Source organism: Callithrix jacchus, chromosome 4 (genome assembly GCF_049354715.1).
Source record: "Callithrix jacchus isolate 240 chromosome 4, calJac240_pri, whole genome shotgun sequence".
Taxonomy (NCBI): Eukaryota; Metazoa; Chordata; class Mammalia; order Primates; family Cebidae; genus Callithrix; species Callithrix jacchus.
The window spans coordinates 15762517-15782356 of NC_133505.1; the positions used below are offsets into that span (position 1 = coordinate 15762517).

Below are 19840 nucleotides of genomic sequence, written 5' to 3' on the forward strand. Positions count from 1 at the left end.
ACTGGTCTTGAACTCCTGACCTGAAAAGCTTCTGCACAGCAATGGAAACAATCAACAGAGTGAAGAGACAATCTGTAGAATGGGAGAAAATATTTGCAAAGTATTCATCTGACAAGGGATTAATAGCCAGTTTATACAAAGAACTCAACAACAAAAAAGCCATCTGATTTAAAAAAATGGGCAAATGAATTCAATAGACATCTCTCAAAAGAAGACATGCAGACAGTCAACAGGTATATGAAAAAATGCTCAACATTACTTATTGTTAAGGAAATGCAAATCAAAACTATAATGAGATATCATCTAATCGCCATTAGAATGGCCATGTAATCCCAGCTGTTTGGGAGGCCAAGACAGGTGGATTGTGATGTCAAGAGATTGAGACCATCCTGGACAAGATGGTGAAACCCCATCTCTACTAAAAATACAAACATTACCTGGGTGTGGTGGCATGTACGTGTAGTCCCAGTTACTTGGGAGGCTGAGGCAGGAGAATTGCTTGAACCCAGGAGGCGGAGGTTGTGGTGAGCCACCGCACTCCAGCCTAGCGACAGAGTGGGACTCCATCTAAAAAAAAGAAAAAATGCTAGCAAGGACACATAGAAAAAGGAACTCTTTATTCCCACTACTAGTGGGAATGCAAGTTAGTAAAGCCATTATTGGAAACAATATGGAGATTCCTCAAAAATTCCAAAATAGAACTACCATATAACTAGCAATTACACTCTTGGGGGTACATCCAAAGGAAAGGAAATCAGGGTGTCAGACAGTCATCTGCACTCCCATGTTTACTGCTGCACTATTGTCAATAGTCAAGATATGGAATCAACCTAAGTGTCCACCAGATGAATGGATAAAGAATATGTGCTATAGTATACAGTGGAATACTACTTAGCTGCAAAAAGAAGAAAGTTCTGTCATTCTGGCAACATGAATGAGCTTGGAGGACATTATGGTAAGTGAAATAAACCAGGCACAGAAAGATAAAGACCGTATGTTGTCACTCATGTGGGAGCTAAAAGAGTGGATCACATGGAAATAGAGTAGAATAAAGGTTACTAGAGGCGGGGAAGGGTGAGGAGAAAGAGAGTAGTCAGAGGTTGGTTAATGGATATAAAATTACAGCTGGACAGGAAAAATAAGTTCTAGTGTCCTATAGCACTATAGAGTGACTATAATTAGCAATAATTTATTTTATGTTTTCAAATACTTAAAAAAAACAGACTCTTAAAAAATTAAAATTAAAATTAAATTTTTTTTTTGAGATGGAGTTTCGCTCTTGTCACCCAGGCTGGAGTGTGATGGCGTGATCTCAGCTCACTGCAACCTCTACCTCCCGGGTTCAAGTGATTCTCCTGCCTCAGCCTCCTGAGTAGCTGGGATTATAGGGCCCACCACCATGCCCAACTAATTTTTGTATTTTTAATATAAATTTTCACCACATTGGCCAGGCTGTTCTTGAATTCCTGACCTCAGGTGATCCACCTGCCTTGGCCTCCCAAAATGCTGAAATTACAGGTGTGAGCCACCACGAAGAGCAGATTTTTGAATGTTCCCAACACAAAGAGATAATAAATCTTTGAGGTGACGGATATACTAATTACTGTCATACAATCATTACCCATTGTATATAATTTTTGAAATATCACATTGTACTCTATAAATATATATGATTATCATGTTAATATCACATTATACTCCATAAATATGTACAATTGTCACATCAATATTTAAAAATAACAGATAAAGTCTAAGTCGGGCGTGGTGGCTCACACCTATAATCCCAGCACTTTGGGAGGCCGAGGCGGGTGGATCACGAGGTCAAGAGATTGAGACCATCCTGGTCAACAAGATGAAACCCCATCTATGCTAAAAATACAAAAATTAGCTGGGCATGGTGGTGCGCGCCTGTAGTCCCAGCTACTTGGGAGGCTGAGGCAGGAGAATTGCTTGAAACCAGGAGGCGGAGGTTGCTTTGAGCTGAGATCGTGCCATTGCACTCCAGTCTGAGTAACAACAGTGAAACTCCATCTTAAAAAAAAAAAAAAAAAAGATAAAAGTCTATTAATTAATTTAAAAAGAAAAGTAAAAAAAAAAAAAAAGGCCCTAGAAAAAAATGCAACCACTAGTGCTACCAGTGCTGAGGAGATCGATGAGTCTCGTACTTAGCCAGGCAGGAGTTTCATGGGAGAAACTGAGTATGAAGATTTATGAAGACCTGGGGATGCATCTCTTTTGAATGTCAAAGTTTACTCTTTTTTTGTGAGATGGAGTCTTGCTCTGTCACCCAGGCTGGAGAGTAGTGATGTGATCTCGGCTCACTGCAACCTCTGCCTCCCAGGTTCCAGCCATTCTCCTGCCTCAGCCTCCCAAGCAGCTGGGACTACAGGTGTACACCACCAAGCTCAGCTAATTTTTTTTTTGTATTTTTAGTGAGACAGGATTTTACCACGTTGGCCAGACTGGTCTTGAACTCCTGACCTCAGATGATCCACCCACCTTGGCCTCTCAAAGTTCTGGGATTACTTACAGGTGTGAGCCACTGTGCCAGGCCCGAACTTTACTCTTTATAGTAAAGTTCAGTAACTTTGACATTCGTGAGTTAATACATACTAGTATCTTACTAATTTTCATCATGAGTAGTGGCTTTTTCTGGGTGTGTTTTCTTTCTGATTTGTCACGTCAGGAGAAGGAAGGATTTTTTCTCTACCCTCTTAGGTTCTGTGATGGAGACCTGTGAATTAAATTGACAAAAGACAGATAAGCAAGAAAACTGTGACTCAAAGAGGCTGTTAGAATTTCGGGTTTACATAGCATCCTAATAGAAGAAAGGGTGTGGGAGACTGGGCACTTAGGGAAGAGCAAAGGACTTTCAGGAAAGGTAAGTAGGCCCTTAGGAGAATAGTTGAGAGATACTTTTGTGACAATGTCTATTCAGTTGATTTCTTATCCTGGTGCTGGGCTTCTCTCTGGCGATAAGAGTCAATCTTTACTGATTGTGAAATTCCTGGAGAGGAGATTTATTACAGATGAATTCTTTTTTTTTTTTTTTTTTTAATTTGAGATGGAGTTTCCCTCTTGTTGCTCAGGCTGGAGTGCAGTGGCATGATCTCAGCTCACTGCAACCTCCGCCTCCGGGGTTCAAGTGAGTCTCCTGCCTCAGCCTCCAGAATAGCTGGGATTACAGGTGCCTGTCACCACGCCCAGATACTTTTCTTTTTTTGGTATTTTTAGTATAGAGGTTTCACCATGTTGGTTGGCTGGTCTCAAATTCCTGACCTCAGGTGATCCACCTGCCTCTGGCTCCCAGAGTGTTGGGATTACAGGCGTGAGCCACCAGGCCTGGCCGATGAATTCTTTTGGGAGGCTCTGCTTTTAGTCAGAGAAGGGGCATTTAAAAAAAATAAAATTAAACAAAAAGACTTTTCACAGGGAGCCTTCAGTGGAATGCTGGGTCTCCCAGTGTCACCAACACAGCCTGTGTTTACTATGGTCAGGGAGATGCCACTTAGACACAGCCCTGACGGTGTCTTCAGCGGGGGTGGCACGGTAGAAACAGAGAAGCGGAAATTTCATTTAAGGTGTGCCTTTGCCATGTGGAGGCTTGATTGGGATTGGGCGAGGATCATGATATCACTGTCCAGGATTGGTGGAAACTGTGAGGTGAGGATTCTGAGGTGAGGGGCTCAGACATGTTAGGGCGCACAGTTTTCTGTTTTCCATGGAAGAGTTAATGAGTCTTGGGGAAGTTCCTGTCCTGGACAATCACGACAGTTACCACTAGAGTCTGCAGGAATGGGAAAATAGTGCTAGCGAAGGCGATGAAACAGTCAAGTCATGTTAATGTGAGTTGGGGGTTTGTCAGAGGTGTGGTGGGGTCATTTCAGTCCTCACCATCCAAAGCTAAATGCTTAGAGAATTTTGGTTCTCGGATTTCTATGCAAGACTAAAAGAAAAAAAGATCAATATACGGTACACAAAAATGGATCCCTGCTCGCCACACTGCTGCGACTTTCTCTTTTACCTTAATCATCCATCATGGCTGCCCTTCCGTGTCCTATAGCCAGACTGAGGTCATTCCTTTTAATGGGAGAATCATTGCAAAACTCCAACATCCAAGCTGCTTTGTGGCTGGTGGCCCTATCTTCTGATTGCTTAGTGGGGATGGAACTGGCAAGGGGACAGGTTCTTAGGCCATCACTTCCACTGTCTTATTTTTACTTTAAAGCAAAACAAATAACCCTCTCCCAGATTCTTACGGCAATTTTCTCAAGGGAAGGAAAGGTCAATCTATCCAAATCTCCCCTGTCAGTCTGCACTTGGCTTTGGGGAGAGCAGCTCCCTCACTGCTTTGTCCCTATGAAGCTGGCTGGGTCCCCTCTGCAGGTTTGGGAGCACAGGATGAGAGTGTCAGAGGGTTTAGAGACTCAGAAGTTCAAGGTTACTTGGCCAATACCGTAAAAGTCATCAGCCTGGCTTAAGAGTCATTGGAGGAATATGGTTTTGAAGACACACTCCCTCCTAAGGAATCACTGCCTAGGGGTTGAAATCCTCCCTGCTATGCAAGGCAGTTTCTGAGCAGTATTTTTATCTATTTTTTTTTTAAATATACATGGAGTATCCTTTCCTTATGACTGCTCTCTAGTCACCCCAATGTGTGTGTTCTGCAGCCTGGGTGTAATTCTCCCTTCCTTCCTGCCAAGGGAGCCTGGGATGTGCCCAGAGTTTTCTGGAAAGTTCAAGACAGATCTTTTTGGCTGGGCATGGTGGCTCACACCTGTAATCTCAGCACTTGGGGAGGCCGAGACGGGCAGATCACCTGAGGTCAGGGGTTCAAGACCAGCCTGGCCAACATGGCGAAACCCCATCTCTAATAAAAATACAAAAATTAGTCGGGCATGGTGGTGGGCACAGGCAGTCTCAGCTACTTGGGAGGCTGAGGCAGCAGAATCGCTTGAACCCGGGAGGCGGAGGTTGCATTGAGCCAAGATGGAGCCACTGCACTCCAGCCTGGGTGACAGAGCGAGACTCAGTCTCAAAAAAACTAAAACAAAACAAAACAAAACAAAACAAAAACCCAACAGACCTTTTAAGTCCAGCCACCAGGCCCCATTGCTTTTCCTAAATTGCCTTAGAACACCAAGCCCTCTGGCCTCCCCACCCTCAGCCCTGTTCTTCCCTCCCCTTAGCCCTTGTCACCCTTAAACCTTTTTCCACTCGTTCTTTCTTTCTTTCTTAAAAACAGGAACACAGTATCTCTCTCCAAAGCAGGCATTGCATGGCCAGTAGCAGCAGCCATTACAAAGAGAACAAGTAATTTCTTAGTCTTTCGGCACTGCAGTGCCTCTGGTTTTTTGTGAGTGGCCAGTGCACCTGTTGTGATAAGCAGTACTCCCTTCTCAAGCAATTTGAAAAGAGGGCAAGCCCTGCACCCCACTCCCGCCCCCTTTCTTTTAAGTGGATGTTAATGATTTAACGGGGGTGGGGAGAGAAGACCCGTTTGCTGATGGATCCTTTAGCTGACACTCTCAGGGCTCACTGAGGCTGCTAAGAGGGGAGAGTGCGGCCCTTGCTGGCTTCCTCAGGGGCTGTGCTGGGCCAGGCTCAGTGAGACAGGCTAGATGGAAGTTGGCTTCCGTTTGGGTACTGAGGCTTTCCTTTCCTTGTTCTCTGTGGGCTGTTTTGATTTATTTGTTCCTTGGTTCTCTGAGCTTCTTTGTTTGACCCTGGCTGGTAAGGAGCCTGGAGGCTTTGGTGAAAAGAAGCTTCTCCCAGCAAAACCAATTTTGGCATAAGGAGAATAAAAGGCTTCCATTTTTCCTAGGGTGGGTGGGTGGGAGGCATGCATGTGGCCTCTTCTGTTTTTTTCTTTTCTTTTCTTTTTTTCTTTTCTAAAGTCTGTTAATCTCAAGCTGGCAAAATGTGTTAGGCTGACAGGCTGGAGAGTGGAAATTCTCTGTTTGGCCCCAGACAAGTGGCCCTGTTCCCTGTCATGGATAACGCCATGTCTCAGGGGAAGAGGGGTCCAACATTCTGCGCATGGAGCTGCGGCGGAGCCACCTACACCCTCCCCTGCTTTGGTCTAGCTAAGACGGGGGCCCTCTCTGTGAGCCTGAAGTTTCTCTAGGGTGCTGTGGCTGGCAGGTCTCCCGTGTGGAGCGCCTGGGAAGTGTGTGTGTGTGAGGCCTGGAAGGGGCAGGCCTGGCCTGAGAGGGGACTAGGGCATGGCACCCCTGATGTGCCACTTTGGCAGAAGAATTGAGCTGGAGGGATTGAAAGAAAAAAAATCGTTAGGTCGAGTGTGGTGGCTCACATCTGTAATCCCAGCACTTTGAGAGGCTGAGGCAGAAAGACAGCTTGAGGCCAGGCATTTGAGACCAGCTTGAGCAACATAGTGAGACCCTGTCTCTATTTAAAAAAAAATTAAAATGAATTGTTCTTTTAATTTTTCTTTTAACAGTTGGGGCTTGCTATGTTGCCTAGGCTAGTCTTGAATTTCTGGCCTCAAATGATCCTCTTGCCTCAACTTCCCAAAGTGCTGGGATTACAGGTATCAGCCACCGTGCCCGGCCAGTAGACCCCAAATTCTAACCCCCCCTGTGAGTTACCCCTCACTGGATGCTCTCATGTGTGAGAAAGATGCGCAGACTCACAAACTCCTGTTGGTTTTTCTCTCGCGAATCTGTCTTTTATCAGCTTAGTTTACAGGACACCAGTCAATAACCTAGGAGGGTAGAGGTAAAAAGGTTTTCTTACCCTACACCCGTGTACTTATCAAAACTTCTCTGTGGCTTGGGAAGGCTTTGAGAACACCAGACAGTAGACAGCACAGCCTCTGGCTCCCAGTAGTCTGCCAGAAACATTTGGTGAGGCTGGGCGCAGTGGCTCATGCCTGTAATTCCAGCCAAGGCAGATGGATCACCTGAGTTCGAGACCAGCCTGGCCAACATAGTGAAACATGTCTGTACTTAAAATACAAAAATTAGTTGGATATAGTGGCAGGCACCTGTAGTCCCAGCTACTCAGTAGGCTGAGGCAAGATAATTGCTTGAACCTGGGAGGTGGAGGTTGCAGTGAGCCAAGATCACGCCACTGCTCTCCAGCCTAGGTGACAGAGTGAGACTCTGTCTCATAAAAAATCCCAAAACCAAAAAACAACCCCAGAATATTTGGGTGAATAAATAACAGAATATTTTACTCAGAGTTATGCATTTAAATGCAAGTGGTCCTAACCAATTTGTGTATTAGACTCAGGGCTTTCGCTGAGATCTGTAGAGTGGGCGATGGGGTTTTGGAGGAGTGGAAAGGGCGTTTTGGAGGGAGGGGTTGAGTCTCCGTGTGCAGGTCTTGCATTGTTGATTTAAGATGGGGTGTGGGGCCAGGTTTTATGCCTATTTAATGTATTAGTAATTCGTCAGGCACACCTAACTTTGTGATTCTAGGTGTGTCTCTTCTAACCCACTTACTGGGCCAACCAGGGGCCAATCAGGCCTTTTTCTTATCTGGTATTGGCACCAGGGAATTGTAAGGCTTTAAAGCCAAGTGCTAAGTTTCCAGGGTTTGGGCCACTGGGCTACCTCTGAGAGGCTGTAATTTGAATCTTATTCCTGATCTGCCATTCCCAGAAGGTAAACTTTCCTCATCTTCTGCTGATTTTTCCTTATCTTTTCATCCCGTTCAACTGCCCGCCAGTGCCAGCTCCTAGATAATGCCTGCTTTCAGATGTTTTGAAGAATGGGACTTTGACTGGGCTTTCTCCTATCCTGCTCCAATTGATATGCAATCAGTTGATGTATTATTAAAGAATTTTACAGCTATAAGGGGTGGGAGATCATCTTAACAGGAGATTTCTGGGGTTAAACAATGACCTGGTACTTATTTCAAAGAATACACATCATTATTTCTAAATAGCCCTTGCATTTTACAAGAAAATGAAACTGTACAGTGGTTTTTGTGGAAGAGGATGTACCCTTCTCTTCCAAGTGCTTGGGGTGGATTACCTGTCCTCGGATGACAGCTTAGGGTCTTTCTGTTTGATAGCATCCAGCTGGGGGGAAACCAGGGACCTCTTATCTTGGGATTGGGAGGTGGTTGTAAGCGGTCACACCAGGGAATTAAATAATATACTAAATGAAACAGCAAGAAGGTGGTACTTTTCAATTCCCTTTTATGCCCACTGATTAGGTCAGAGAGCCTCAGCTTGGTCCTAAAATGTGTTGAACACTTCTCTAACACCAATTCTTCTTCTCCTTTTCTATAATCTTCTTCTTCTTCTTCTTCCTCATCATGGTTTTTTGGGTAAGTAAAGAGGGAGCAATTCCCAGGCTCTCAGCCTTCAGGAGCTTGCTGGAATCTAGAACATTTTCTCCTTTGTATTTATTTGTCTGGCTGCCTTGTGTTTATGGCAAGTGACATGGGTTTTCCCTTTACCGTTAGTAGTCAAAATTTATACTTAGTATCAGGATATTTAAATATAAAATGTGAATTGATTTAAAGATGAAAGTGGCAGGTAGAATTGGATGTGGCCCATGTTTTGAAGGTAGTATGTGGATGACTGTTGTTTCTTATTCGTTCCCAATTCTAGTATCCCCTTGCCCATTCACCCATCCTTTTTTGAGGGGATTTCACGTCAGTTTCTTCTCTTGTTCTTATCTTCTTCACCACCACCACCACCAACTTCTGCTGCTGGGAGATTTCGTTTTTTTTTTTGTTTTGTTTTTTTTGAGATTTGGTCTCCCTCTGCCATCCAGGCTGGAGTTCGGTGGTGAGATCATAGCTCTCTGCAGCCTCGTCCTCCTGGGATCAAGGGATCCTCCTACCTCAGCCTTCCAAGTAGCTGGGACCACAGGTGTGCCCCACCATGCCCAGCTAATTTCTTATTTTTTGTAAAGATGTGGTTCTCCCTATGTTGCCTAGGCTGATCTCGAACTCCTGCTTCAAGCAGTCCTCCCGCCTCGGCCTCCCAAAGCGGTAGGATTACAGATGTGAACCACCTCTCCTTTGCAGCCCATGACCACTCTTCCTCTATTTTGCCATGGTTGTCAAGGTGAGCAACAGGGACAGGAATATCAGCAGAGGCAGGCATGTATCTTGCTTGTCTAAACACTTTTTTGTTTTTATGTTTTTTTGAGACAGAGCTTTGCTCTTGTTGCGCAGGCTAGAGTGCAATGGCATGATCTTGGCTCACTGCAACCTCCACCTCCCAGGTTCAAGCAATTCTCCTGCCTCAGCCTCCCAAGTAGTTGGGATTATAGGTGCCTGTCACCATGCCTAGGTAATAATTTTTTGTATTTTTAGTAGAGATGGAATGTCACCATGTTGGCCAGGCTGGCCTTGAAATCCTGACCTCAGGTGATCCGTCCACCTCGCCCTTCCAAATTGCTGGGATTACAGGTGGGAGCCACTGTGCCCGGCCATCTGAACACTTTTAACATTTGATTTTGCACTTCCCCTTGGGTGTGGAGCTCCTGTGCTTAACTTCTGGGCTTACTGTCTTAAATCGTCTCCTGGATTGCCTGGCCTTCAGAGTTGTGTCCTGTTTAATCCATCTCTGCATCTTGCATGGAGCCTGGGCCATTGTGAGCTCATAGAAGCTCCTTAATATTGGCTGGAAACTGATCATTGTGGCATTTTAGCAATTGTCAGGTTCATTTGGTTAATGTTGGCAGCCCCTGGCAATTAAAAGACAGGTAGAGGTTACACAGCCCATCCTCCACAGCCTCCTGGTCAGGTTGAAAGCCAAGTGTTAGACCAAACGTTGATCTGCAGGTTCCTGTAGGTTGGTGAAGTGGCACTCTTTGTCCTCAGGCACAGGGACATGCACATTGCATCATAGATTTATTCTGAAGTGACATTGTTGCCCTCTCTGGGAATCAGGTGACAATGTTCCCTGTGATATGGTCGCATAGGCCTCTGCAGGGTTGAAGGCCCACTATATTGCTTTTATAATGTTAAGAGTTACAGGATTCTTACGCCTTATTCATACAGGGTGATAGTACCTAAGCAATTTTTCTCTTGATCATATATTTTACTCCAACCACTTTACCAAAAGAAGAACAAAGTGTAACTTTAATGCTAATAATAAACCCTATGGTGTGGATTTTCTTTTCTTTTTTTTTTGAGATGGAGTCTTGCTCTGTCACCCAGGAGTACAGTGGCACAATCTCAGCTCACTGCAACCTGTGCCTCCTGGGTTAAAGTGATTCTTACGCCTTAGCCTCCTATATAGCTGGGATTACAGGCATGCGCTACCATGTCCAGCTAATTTTTATATTTTTAGTAGAGATGGGGTTTCGTCATGTTGGCCAGGCTGGTCTCGAACTCCTGATCTCAAGTGACCCACCCCTCCTCAGTCTTCTAAAGTGCTGAGTTTACAGGCATGAGCCACTGCACCCAGCCCCTTCATTGAGTTTTTAAAAATGTAAAGAAGGCTGTGGGAAAGAAGGTAAGAAAAAAAAAGTACTCTTGTAGCACCTCTGGGGGATTTGTGATTGGTAAAGATCAAATGGTAACTAACTATCTCCAGGGCACAGATTATAATTCACACACACACACACACACACACACAAAATCACACTGTTAATACTGAAGTATTTTAGAGCAAATTACTACACAGGCAATGTAAGATTTATGGAACTGAAGAATGTTGTTGGCAGAGGCAGATGCCTATGTTTATTTTTATTTTATTTATTTTTGAGACCGAGTCTTGCTCTATCACCCAGGCTGGAGTGCAGTGGCGCGATCTCGGCTCACTGCAACCTCTGCCTCTTGGGTTCAAGCAATTCTCCTGACTCAGCCTCCCAAGTAGCTGGGATTGCAGGCATGCACCACCACACCCTGCTAATTTTTGTATTTTCGGTAGCGACGGGGTTTCACTATGTTGGTCAGGCTAGTCTTGAACTCCAGGTGATCCATCCACCTCAGCCTCCCAAAGTGCTGGGATTACAGGTGTGAGCTATCATGCCCAGCCAGATGTCTGTGTTTTCATTGCAGCTCTGACTCCCTCAAAGGGGCTTTGTTTCTTCACAAGAATTGCTAAGATTACTTCTGCCAGCCCAGCCAGTTACAGATAGGTTCTCCCTATCCATTTCTTGGGAAATTTCCTTATCTGTGAAATGGGAAGAGTAAGCTTACTTAAATAATAGGTTTTCATCTTACCCCAGGAACTCATGAGAAGAGGTGTGTTAAATTGCCTTGTGAATGGTAAAAAGCCATTCTAATGTAGGTTATTTTCATTGTTATTACCAGGAAGACCCAAATAGAAGCCAAAGATCAGGGGAACTGCTTCTTCCCTGGGTTAGAGAACTAAATAATCTGTACCTGTTCAAATTAGAAGCCAGCTGAAGTCCTGTCTTCCCTTCCCTTCAATGGTGTTGAGTTAGGTCTGAGAAAGTAATCCTAGCGCTTTGAGAGGCTGAGGTGGCTGGATCACCTGAGGTCAGGAGTTTGAGACTAGCCTGATGAACGTGGAGAAACCTCGTCTCTACTAAAAATATGAAATTAGTCAGACATGGCGGTGCATGCCTGTAATCCCAGATACTAAGGAGGCTGAGGCAGGAGAATCGCTTGACCTTGCGTGGTGGAGGTTGCGGTGGGCTATTGCACCATTGCACTCCAGCCTGGGCAATAAGAGCAAAACACCATCTCAAACAAACAAAAGAAACATTAAAAAAAAATTTTATACGTAACCAGAAATTGAACATATTCTGGTTCAGATGAAAACCTCTGTTCTGCTCTGAACTTTTATGTATACTTCCAAGGCTTAATAGGGAGTATTATGAAGCACAGAGAAGAGATTATCTATTAACACTAGCGTTGAAGATATGGATGGTCGGTTTGTCGAGAGTAAGTCATAACTCTGTAATCTGCTTTAGTCTGAGAGATGGACTGATCCCACTTGGCTAACCCGATACCAGTGTCCTACTCTTTTCCTGCCTTTATATATTTCTGCCCACGTTGCTTGACTTAAGAAAATATGCATTTGCCTGCTACACATGACTAGTGACTCTCTATTGAATCAGATGCTCATAAAGAAACAAAGAGGGAATGAATGGGGGGAGAGCTGGAGCACACTATATTTCTTTGAGACCAATGCTTATTTTCTTGGCTGGCAAATGCTTTTTTCTCACCTTTTGACATAATCCTAATGGTCCTATTAAAATTTAGCCTTCTTTCTCTTCTCCATCTGCTAGCACTGTGTCGTTTGGTGGATGGTAGGCAGGTTTTAAGTTCTGAGCAGCAGAGAACAGGCTAAGTATTGGAACGGGATCATATGTCTTCTGTCTTCTTTTCAAAAACACACCCCTCCGCCCCCTGGTTTTATTGCTAAGTGTTGAGTTGCAGCTGGATGAGGAGAGGGTAGGACAGCAGGGAGATGTCTTTGCCTCTGAGGATTGTGCGATACCGAGGAGGGTTTTCCAAGGAGTTCAAGGAGTCTCTTTCATTAGGAATCTTTTGAAGCAAAATATTCTGATGCTGTTATTTTTGGAAATTCCAATTTGGGCTTGTTTAGATGATTCCCAACATGCCCTCCATTTCTTTGAGTGGGTGATTTTTGCGGCTGTGCTTTGAGTTCAAGTTCACAAATAATGTGAATGTGCCTCAGCCCCGTACAGACTTTCTGCCAACAACAAGAGCTGGAAAGAGCTGAGGCAGCTGCGTATTAAGGTCAAATATAGCTCGTGTTCAGCGAACATGAACTGTGTTTGCTCAGGCTCTTTGGATGAGCTCTTTGCCTAATGGGGAGCAGTGGCAGCAGCAGCTGGGGTGGGTAAGTGATACTGTGCTGCAGAGCCTCTGAAACTCCCTGCTCCATCACCGGCAGTGACATTCAATCCCTTCCAGGAAACAACGTGAGCCCACCACAGCTGGCCAGAGGGAGCTTTCTCTTCTGGGCGGGGTGGGTTACGGTCTTTAGAGGCTGAGTATAGCAGCCTGTGGAGAGCTTCGTGTGCTGTCAGGAGGCAAGAAGTGGTCGAGTGTCCTCCTTTCCCTTGCAGAGAGCTTCCGGAATGGAGCCCAGTTTTTAACTCAGGGATTTGGGAAGGGGTTCGGGATACTCAGAAAATGCCCATCATGTCAGGCTCCTGAGCAGAACTGGAGGAAGAGCCTTTTGAGAGGTGGCTGGTCCGGGGAGTGTGAACGCAGGGAGGTTTCTAGATCAGAGATGGGGCTGGGCTGTGGAAAGCTGGTGTGCCGACCTGCCTCAGGACACAGGCTAACACAAAGCCCTCCCTGATGTGGTGTTCTGAAGCTCTATTTTCCCCTCACCTCCTTTCCTTTCCTTTCCTTCCTTCCTTCCTTCCTTCCTTCCTTCCTTCCTTCCTTCCTTCCTTCCTTCCTTCCTTCCTTCCCTCCCTCCCTCCCTCCCTTCCCTTCCCTTCCCTTCCCTTCCCTCCCTCCCTCCCTCCCTCCCTCCCTCCCTCCCTCCCTCCTTCCCTCCCTCCCTTCCCTTCCCTTCCCTCCCTCCCTCCCTCCTTCCTTTCTTCCTTCCTTTTGCTCTTGTTGTCCAGGCTGGAATGCAATGGCGTGATCTCGGCTGACTGCAAGCTCTGCCTCCTGGGTTCAAGTGATTCTCATTCTCCTGCTTCAGCCATCTGAAAAGCAGGGATTACAGGCATGCGCCACCATGCCCAGCTAATTTTGTATTTTTAGTAGAGACAGGGTTTCTCCATGTTGGTCAGGCTGATCTCGAACTCCCAATCTAAGGTGATCCACCCACCTCGGCCTCCCAAAGTGCTGGGTTTACAGGTGTCAGTTGCCATGCCCGGCCTGGAGCTCTTTTCAATGTAGCTGTACTCAACATGAAGCTAAGGCTCTGTGTCCCCAGTAGCACTGGACACCAGGGTATCTCAACCTTGGTGGTGATATTGACATTTGGGATAGAGAATTCATGGTGGTGGGGTGGGGAGTGGGGAGTCCTGTGCATTGTAGGATGCTTAGCAGCATTCTTGGCTCTACCCCCTGTATGCCGGTAGCACTCCCATCCCACTGTTAGAACGAAAAATATTTCCAGACACTGCCAAACACCCCCCTGGTGGGGCAAAACTGCCCCCAATTGAAAAGCACTGCATTTTGCAGAAAACAAAACACACGGCCCTCTTCCCCCACCCCCTACCTCTGAATTTATATGTACTATTTAGGAGGAGAGCAGGTGGGAAGTCAGATAATATGTTTTTAATATTTGAATACGAGGCTCCTTTATTAGATTGAGGCTTACGAAACTGTCATTCTTTTTGGACGTCAACATGGTTGAATAAGGGCAATTTTGTATGGCTCAACCTAATACCAGCCCATGAAATCAGATTTGTACAAACCTCAGTCACAAGGGGCCTCAGGACAAGGTCATGACCTATGCTGTTTATTAAACACCTCGAGAAGCCTCCTCTGCAAGGAATTGCATTATTTAAGACCGGTAGGTGGGGTGAGGAGAGGGATTGCTGGAGTGAGTCTGAGAACAGAACCAAAAGCGTTGAAGAATATGGAAGAGGAGGGGGACAGGGATAGTTTTACATGTCCCTGGCTGTGGGAAAGGAAGATAGCAATCCCACCGGGATCATATAGCAGGAGGATCATTCAAGAGGGAAAGAGGGGAGAGGAGACCAAGAGATGCAAAAGGACCAGGGGAAAAAGGAGCTGGCTGAGGGAGGTGGGCTCCAGGAGACTTAGAGCAAAAATGAACTCCCGACTTACCTTCTTCCCTTTATGATTTAAGAGGCAGAGGTTGGCCGGGTGCCGTGGCTCATGCCTGTAATCCCAGCACTTTGGGAGGCCGAGATGGGCGGATCACCTGCGGTCAGGAGTTCAAGACCAGCCTGGCCAACATGGGAAACCCCATCTCTACTGAAAATATAAAAATTAGCTTGGCATGATGGTGTGCACCTGTAATTCCAGCTACTTGGGAGGTTGAAGCAGAATTGCTGGAAGCTGGGAGGAGGAGCGGAGGCTGCAACGAGCCAAGATCCTGCCACTGCACTCCAGCCTGGACAACAGAGCGAGACTCTGTCTCAAAAATAAACAAAGGAGGCAGAGGTTAAGTACAGGTATGAATCTAGGGGCATCTGGAGACTTGCCCTGGGGGTTTGGGAACAACCTGAGTGTGGTATAGTTTTGGAGAGAAGAGAGGAGCTGGGGCTGGGCCCTGGGCATCTTCCCTTGCTGGCCTGGCCTCTCAGGAGCCTGCCCTCTGGGGCTTGGTAGATGTTAAGCCCCCTCGAGCAGCTGTGGGGACACCTCCTCTCAGCCATGGACCAACAACCAACCTCTTTGCTCCTTGACTCCTTTGTGTACCTAATTTTTTGTATATTACCATCATGGTACCACTAAGACAAGTTCCTCAAAAAAGTGTTCTTGGTGTTTTTCCTTCTCTCCTGTTCTTTCTTCCTTGCCTCTCTGGCATGTCTTGATATGCCCTTTCAAAAATTGGTGCACTAAAACCTGTTTTCCCATTTTGTTACAAAATTCTCTGCAATTTGATCAGCTAGGGGTCTTGTTTGGGGCAAGAAGGGTGATCGGGCTGTGGCAGCCTGGGAGACTGGCTCTGGTGAGGCGCAGGCCTTGACGACTGCATAAGGAATGTGATGGCTCAGATAAATAGGGCCAATCCCAATTTGGGAATCTCATGAATTCACAGGCCGAGCAGGTCTCAGAGATGCTCCTTTCTGCAGCCCCATTTCACAGGTGAATCAATCCAGGCCCACGACAACCTCCTGACTCGCTTACATCACACAGTTAGTACCAACGTTGGGCACGTTAGTCTGTTGGCCTAAGCCCATGCTCTTTCCCCTGAATTACCCCAGTATGATGTGGTGTGGCAAAGGATGGAGAAAGTCCAAAGCCCCTGAGTCAGGAGTTTTAGCTCCCATGTAAAGGAAAGGGCAGATGATTGCTGCTGTTACTTTTCTTTGGGAGTTTGGTGCAGTGCATTCGGTGCGCACGGGATGCAGGCTGGTCCAATGCCTGCCTAGGGGATTGACTCCTCCAGCCAGGAGCTCATTCACAGGGCTGTGCTCATTTGCAAACCAGGCAACACCGATCCATGATAGCTTCCTGCGCTCCCTGGCTCAGACTCAGTAAATATCTGCAGCATTTAGGTGGGAGGGAGGAAGCACAATAAAGAAGAAAGATACTTAGAGGGCGATTCCTCCTGACTCATTTGCACTGCGAGTGGTTCTCTAGAACACACCTTGTATTTCGGTGGGTTTCCTTGGCCCCTCGTCAGAAAGCCGAAACTCAAGGAGAAGCGTTCATGCAGATCCTTATGCTCAGCTGCAGATTTACCAGAAAGCTAATGAAACACGCTTTGGGACCTTTCACTTGTATGGGCCTCTTTCAAGTTCCCACAACTAATTTGTATGTATAATTTTGCAAACGCTTGATATTTTAAAAGCTATAGATTCTTCTGGTCTTGCAAAATGTGGACTTGCTTCAGAAACCACAGCACATGATAGACTGGTGTCTTACATGATTTCACTAAACCGACTGGGAAAAGGCACCAGGGTCAGGAGTGCCCTCAGGAACAGGTGAATGGATGAACTAGAATATGTGTGTCAGAAACTGCCTTTCCACACAGGACCCTCTCACCCAAGCCCTGTTTAAACCAACATCAGCTCTGGCAAAGGAGGCAGTGAGAGCTCACTTGAATTTGGTTTCCTTTGTTTTTTCCCTCCCCTTCTTTCAATAGTGACATGGAGCAAAGGGTCATAGTTGAGTGGGGCATCCAGGAGCAGGGCTTAGGAAGAGGCTTTAGGCTCTGCTGAGGCCTTTGAGGATGATTGAAGGGAGCCTTAAAGGCTCCTCAAGCTAGAAACCAGCAAAGGGCCGGCGCAGTGGCTCACACCCGTAATCCTAGCCCTTTGGGAGGCTGAGGTGGGCGGATCGCCTGAGCTCAGGAGTTCGAGACCAGCCTGGGTAACACGGTGAAACTCCATCTCTACTAAAATACAAAAAAATTAGCTGGGTGTAGCGGTGGGTGCCTATAGTCCCAGCTGCTTGGGAGGCTGAGGCAGGAGAATTGCTTGATCCCAGGAGGTGGAGATCGCACTGAGCTGAGATCCCATCACTGCACTCCAGCCTTGGTGACAGAGTGAGCCAAAAAAAAAAAGAAACCAGCAAAGGCTGGGATGTTGTCACACAAGCTTAGGGTGGAGACTTTACCTTACCTTGTCCTGTGTTCAAGGTGCACGGGGTTGCAGGTTTCAGTTGTGTTCTAGGGCAACGAGGGGCCACTCTAGGGTTGCTTGAGAGCTTTGCTTCCATTCATCCTCTTTCCCCTGCTCCCTCATTTGTGTGTGCGTAATTACAGTGACCAGCCTGCTGGCCTGTTTACAAGGGGAGGAAGTTCCTCCTCCCACCGCTTTTGTGGTAGCTTTAAGTGGACACTCTATTCTTCTGTGCTTCCTGCCTTGAAAGTGCTGACCAGGGTCACTCACAGGGCTGTTAAGCAGCTGCCGCGCATCGCCCTGGCAGCAAACAAGGCCATTCCAGGCCCATCCATCAGTGTGGCTCGACAAGTGCTTTGGGACCTGCCTGGGTGAAAGATGGGAAGTGAGTGTGGGCGTGGCCCTGACTCGCCTCAACCCCCAGACCAACTCTGTCTGAGGCCCTGGTGTCCCCGATGCAGGGAGGAGCAGAGACTGTGCGGAGAAGCTTGGACATCCCCACGCTGTCATCTGGGCAGTGGCCATGGCGACTTCTTTCTCATTCATTCTTTAAATATTAATTGATTGCCTGCTTAAGACTGCACAAAACTTGCATTGTCAACTGCCCTATTTCAATCGCCAACATTTGATTTGATGGATATAAAAAAGATAGCTTGGTTTTGGAGAAAAAAAGGAATTTTTTTTTTTTTTGAGACGGAGTCTTGCTCTGTCGCCCAGGCTGGAATGCAGTGGTGTGGTCATGGCTCACTGCAACCTCTGCCTCCTGGGTTCAAATGATTCTCGTGCCTCAGCTTTCTGTGTATTTGGGATTATGGGCACGCGCCACCATGCCCAGCTAATTTTTGTATTTTTAGTAGAGATGAGGTTTCACCATGTTGGCCAGGCTGATCTTGAATTTCTAACCTCAAGTGATCTGCCCACCTCGGCCTCCCAAAGTGCTGGATTACAGGTGTAAGCCACTGCTCCCAGCCAGAACTTTTTAATTTTAATTTTAATTTTTATCTTTCTTTACCCTGCCAGGGTGCCTAACATCCAGTGCAAGGCTTTAGTTTTTTCAGTAGATGATTCCAAACTGCTTTCCCCCAGATATCACAAGTGATTCCTAGTTTTCTAAATGGAGAATCCGAGATTTCACTTGGTTACTCTGTTCTTGAGAAAATAACATTGAAAACCCAAACTTCGGGCCAGGCATGGTGGCTCACACCTGTAATCCCAGCACTTTGGGAGGCGGAGTCGGGTGGATCACAAGGTCAAGAGATGGAGATCATCCTGGTCAACATGGTGAAACCTCGTCTCTACTAAAAATACAAAAATTAGCTGTGCATGGTGGCGCGCGCCCATAATCCCAAATACACGGAAAGCTGAGGCACGAGAATCATTTGAACCCAGGAAGCAGAGGTTGCAGTGAGCCATGACCACACCACTGCATTCTAGCCTGGCTGACAGAGCAAGACTCCGTCTCAAAAAAAAAAAAAAAGAAAGCCCAAACTTCATCTCCAAGGACTTTAGCCGTCGCCTCCTGTGTGGGCCCCGGGAAACCATGTGTATCCTCCTCTAACCCCTCCAGTGCTGGTGTCTATATACTTCTGGTCTCTGCTTTTAGAAGGACAGGAGGGAGCCAGCAAGTGGAGATGGGTAGTGGGTGAGATAATATTCCCCCCTCTTAAGCCTCTGTCTGCTATGACAGCTCGTTTTGGGATTTCTGAGCCTTGGCCCTAGGATTACCCGTGAGATGGAATCATTAAAGAGAGCCAAGGGAGCAGAGGGGTGACACAGACAGGGAATGAGGTAGAAGGTGTAATGTCCTCTTTTTTTTATGTGGAGTCTCGCTCTGTTGCCCCGGCTGGAGTGCAGTGGCACGATCTCACCTCACTGCAACTTTCGCCTCCCAGGTTCAAACAATTCTCTTGCCTCAGCCTCCCAAGTAGCTGGGATTACTGGCATGTACCACCACACACAGTTAATTTTTGCATTTTTTTAAGAGAGATGGGGTTTCACCATGTTGGACAGGCTAGTCTCGAACTCCTGACGTCAGGTGATCTATCTGCCTTGGCCTCTCAAAGTGCTGGTATTACAAGCATGAGCCACTGCACCAGGCCAGAATAATGTCTTCTCCTAAGTTTTTCAAATGCCTGTAGAGGCTGTTGTGAAATCGTACATATGTATGATAAAAGAATTATATAATTGACAGTGTCCTTTCGTGGCCATGTGCTTTTTCCACCCAGGGAAATTAAAATACAATTATTATGTGATTGTTGAGGATATTATTTGACTTAAAAGGGATCTTGATGGTTGACAAGTTCAGTGATCTTTAGAAACTAAAATATGAATATGTCAGCACAGTGGCTCATACCTGTCATTCCAGGGCTTCGGGAGGCTGAGATGGGAGAATTGCTTGAGCCTGGGAAATCAAAACCAGCCTGGCCAACATGGTGAGACCCCAGTCTCTAATTTAAAAAAAAAAAAAAAAAAAAAAGGATGTTCATTCTGGAAGATAAACTAGAAGCCACGGAAGCTGGCAGTGCTGGAAAAATGGCCTAAATCTGACTTTTACCTTTAGATCATTGGCCTTTCCGCAGTGCGCTCAAGCTCTGAGCTTTGCATGAACCTGATATGTTCATCACAACTGCTTCCAGAAGGTCTCTCAGAGCCAGTGAGTGAGGCAGGACTCTGAAGGAGGG

The 19840-nt window shown here is 46.3% G+C and overlaps 1 protein-coding gene and 1 long non-coding RNA gene across 26 annotated transcripts in view; one reads left to right on the plus strand and one right to left on the minus strand.

Moving 5' to 3' along the window:
- Nucleotides 1-19840, plus strand: part of LOC128931702 (uncharacterized) — a 664375-nt gene that overhangs the window by 130704 nt on the left and 513831 nt on the right. For 5 of the 25 annotated variants that reach the window (XR_013533737.1, XR_013533728.1, XR_013533734.1 and 2 more), the window contains exon 4: nucleotides 14893-15041. The exons of the other annotated variants lie outside the window; for them this stretch is intronic. The gene's annotated coding sequence lies outside the window, so the exon portion shown is untranslated. The remainder of the gene's footprint in view (nucleotides 1-14892; nucleotides 15042-19840) is intronic. 25 annotated transcript variants of the gene reach the window in all.
- Nucleotides 438-17290, minus strand: LOC128931701 (uncharacterized). The gene is made up of 3 exons (XR_008480454.2): nucleotides 17160-17290; nucleotides 2614-2734; nucleotides 438-567 (listed from the first exon to the last, which is right to left on the minus strand). It is a non-coding gene; the product is annotated as an uncharacterized LOC128931701 (long non-coding RNA).